The sequence below is a fragment of the Lupinus angustifolius genome, chromosome LG14 (genome assembly GCF_001865875.1).
Source record: "Lupinus angustifolius cultivar Tanjil chromosome LG14, LupAngTanjil_v1.0, whole genome shotgun sequence".
NCBI lineage: Eukaryota > Viridiplantae > Streptophyta > Magnoliopsida > Fabales > Fabaceae > Lupinus > Lupinus angustifolius.
This window is the reverse complement of record NC_032022.1, coordinates 5,119,846-5,124,120: the sequence shown is the minus strand read 5'-3', so window position 1 is coordinate 5,124,120 and position 4,275 is coordinate 5,119,846.

The following is a 4,275-nucleotide window of genomic DNA, read 5'->3' as shown; positions in this document are numbered from 1 at the left end:
AGTGCATTAAGCTAGATAAACCTCACCCCTAACCCTCTCAAACCCCCTAGAAATCTCCAATTTCATCCATATTCCACTACATTCCCGTTTTCCCCAAATCAAAACCCTAGGTTAGGTTTGCCACATTCTTTCTCTACTCGGTCCTACATCAATTTGGTTTGTGCATAAAAATGGAGCAAGGTCGCCCAAAAATGTTCAAAACTCCTGCCAATCGTGGAAGAAGACCGGAAGTTGGCTCATCCTCCACTCGGGACCGTGGTGACCCATTTTACTCGTTCATTATGCAAGAGACCCGTTTGGCTAAGTTCCAAGGACGCAAACCCACTTATGTAAGGTATGTCGATCTAACCTGGATGGCGGAACAAAATTTCAGTTTTCCGCATGATATGGACGTTAAATTTCTGGAATTAAAGGGACAAGTTTACCCTGCTCTAGTTAGGGAATTTTATGCAAATTTCAGATATAAGGATGGTAAATACTGGTCTATGATTTCTGGTAAACTGTTTGAGATTAGTGATGAACTGTTTATGAATGTTGGTGGGTTATCATCTTCGGGTTATGGAATAGGAGACTGCTCATGGGTTAAGGATAATTTTGATCCTACTGAGGTGTATAGGTCATTTCTTGGAGGACCTCATTTGTATATTTAGGGTCAACTGACCAAGGTTGGGTCATTATCCGTTGAGAACAGGATGCTGCATTATATCATCACTTATATTCTGGTGCAGAGGAACACAAATCATGCACAACCTACTGTGAATGATTTGCGATTCATGTACGCAATTAAGAATAATGTGATGATTAACTGGCCTGAGGAAATATTGAAGATTATGAACAGTGTTTCTCTGTCTCAGTCAAAGTTGCTTCCCTACAGCATCTTTATTTCACGGATTGTAGATTATTTTCATATTGATGTTTCTGACACCATTATTGTTGAGTATACTGATAAGGATCATATGGTTGGTGAGAGTTTGATTCACAAAATGGGTATATACAACTACGGCACTACATGGCAATAACAGGAGGACTACACTACTATTGATCTGGAGCTGTCCAGTGATGATGATCAGGGTGGCATGGGTGATCAGGAAGCTATGGAGCAAAGGCTCAACAACCGCATGGATCTTCACTTTCAAGGGTTGAAGGACTCGTACTTTGCAGGTATGGAACAGTATGAAGAGCGTCAAACTGCTTATTCAGACAACCAATATCAGTCTGTGAGGAATCTGATTCAATCAACAGCCGAAGCTCAAAATGCCTTCATTCGATCTACAGCTGAAGCTCAGAATGCACTGTTTTGTTCTGAATTTCAGAAGTTGTCTATGCTGATCAGGGGTGACCAGAATGTTGTTATTCCTGATGATGAGATTGATCTTCCTCCACCTCAACCATAGTTTAGAAGACTTTAGACCTAGGATATCTTTCCCTTATGTTTATTTCTTCTTTATTGCACTTTATGGACTCAGTTGTTGTTACTGTTTCAAGACTTATTTGTGCCTTTTTCTGTCTCTGTTTGACATTTTATGGTTTGAATGGTTGCTGGGTATTTTTACTCTTTATGCTATGTTTTTAATTTTTGTGTTTAATTATGTCAAAATAGCTTATTTGGTTATTTGAATGGTTCTTGATCATATGAGATTTTATGGTGCATAAATTAAGCTAGTTATTGCACTACATTGCTTATTATGCTAATTGATATGGTAAATCTTGTATGCCGTTCTCTTTACCTCTTAGTTATTTTATTGTCTAAACAAGCGCATTTGTTCAAGCCACCGAAAATAAAACAGGTTAATAGTTAAATCCCAAAATTAATTCATTAACTTTGTTTTATGTTTAACTACATATCTCTGCCTACTTTTGACATGGGTTATCTTTTTGATAATGTCAAAAGGGGGAGAAAGGTTGTTTTTGTTGTTGTTTGATTGTGCAGGTTGATCGTAATCACTGCTTCCGAAATATTAGTGCATCATATCAATCAGTGCCAAAACAATCTTGAAGCTAATTCATCAAACAATTGGTGTAGTATTTGTCATCATCAAAAGGGGGAGATTGAAAGTGCGCATGTCAAGAGGATCACTTTGGAAAGCTTTCTCACTATGTGTTTTGGTTTTGATGAGGACAACTTGTGTTTATAAGAGCTTGAAGATCATCAACAAATCAACGTGCTTAAGTCTCAAGATTGGTTTAGAAAAATCTATCAAAAGTCAAATACATAAAAAAAACATAGTCAAAATTTAGAAACAAAATGCAATAAGTCATATGATCACAAAAACCAATATTGAAAATCATTATATCACCAAAAGACATAGCAAGCTTCCATATTTTGTGATTGTCATTCCTCTCCTCCATCTCCTTCTCCTCCTTCCTCTTCATCTCCTACTTTCATTTGTGAAAACAAAGAAATAAGATTTTATAATTCTCTTTAATGTCCATATTATTGTTTTTTATTTATAAAATTAATATGTGTAAATCAAATAATTAATTTAATAGGTAGAGCAAATACTTCTAGTACCATGACATAGCTCATCAAATTTGGAAATTATAAGGACTACAAGAATTCATAAAACATGGATCAGGTTGAACCTTTCCTAATGTAAAATCTTTAGACAACATAAGCTTACTTAGACAACATAAGCTTACTATTTAAAGCCGATCGAGCTCAAGCACTTGACAAAGGCAACTCCAACGTCACCCGAATGCCAACTCAAGCCAATACAAAGGCCACACCTTTGTCACTCACCTAAAACGCTACCAACGACTACTACACGTTGTCTGTAAATCTCACTTAACGGCTACTACACGCTAGCATCATACATTTTTATACCATGTATTGTTGATTCACCCCTCGTCGTCATTTAATGACTTGATCGTCGAAACACCTTTTCAAGTACGTTCCCTGGTGGGCCCAAGCATAATTCAGGCGACCTATGCCCTCACCCAGCATAGGTGAACTCCTTCAATAAGCACCATATTAGACATTTCAGACCAATGACCTCCAGTCCAGGATGTATCCATCTGCAACCAAAGACCTCGAGCCAGGCCCCAGCCCAGCTCACCATATGTGACAGAGCAAGAAAACACAAACCAATAACAATTGACTCAAAATAAATAAATGTCTATATATAAAGATAAATGTCCAGACTATATACATATATAAATGTCAAGACTCACCACATAATGAGGATAGACATTTCAGGTTTAGTAAAAGAGTCTATGTCTTCTTATGGTAACTCTTTAGCAATTATCTCTAGAAGAATGGAAGATTGTATTGCTTCTGTTTCTTCACAACCTTGTGCACGGGTGGTTGTTGCATCCAAGGATGAAGAGAAAATCCTACAAATTGTGAGGGATAAGAAAAGAACAGAACCCTCTAACATATATTTGTTGCTAGTATCTCAAGGCCTCCACAACCCATAATTGTAATTATTGCTAGTTTACCCAACAAAAAGACTAGACTCTTGTGCATGATTTGTCTAGCCTTCAATGGACAAGGAAAATGAGTATTGTTGGAATATTCCCTACCTATCCCAAAGATGAAGAGAACAATTCTTCGAAGAAGAAAGTTGGTACTACTATCTTGAGAGTCTTCTAATACACAGTCACATGATATGTGGTTCTCTTTGGTACAGGTGTGAGTATGTAGTATGTGATACATTACCCTGTCAAATATTGGTATGCTAGGGGTATATTGAGTAGGGTTTCTATAGCTCTTTGAATAGTCGTTTTTATTGCTGCTTCTTATAGGTCTGAATCAACTTTTGTTCCACTATAGGCGAAATACTAAAGGATAAAAATCTTTCTTTTTTGTTGTAACTCATTCATGGAAGTAAGTATACATTACTAATTATTGTTCTTCTTTTTTTACTTAAAATATAGCTAAAAATCTGGTTCGTTCCTTAAAGGGAACTAGTTCGTAAAAGAACTATAAATTGATACGAGAGAATCAATTCGCGGTTATCTACCAAAACGAGAGAATTGTATTTCAACATTGATGTAGGAAGGCTAGTTGTGTGTATCAAAGACGAAGTCCCTCATGATAAAGGATCGACAAGATATGCACAAGTTTAGTATCTGATGTCAGAATGTTGATGTTTGTTTTAGGCCCAAAAAAGGCATTGTAATAATTTTAGCAGTTTTTGTTTTATTTTTTGTATGGGATAATTTCACATTAGGGTTTCATTTAGTGTTTAAACACTTTTGGCAATATGGTCGTGACTCATTATCTTATTCATAATAAAATTCCAGACTTTCCCTTTCTGGTGGATTTAAGAGTTC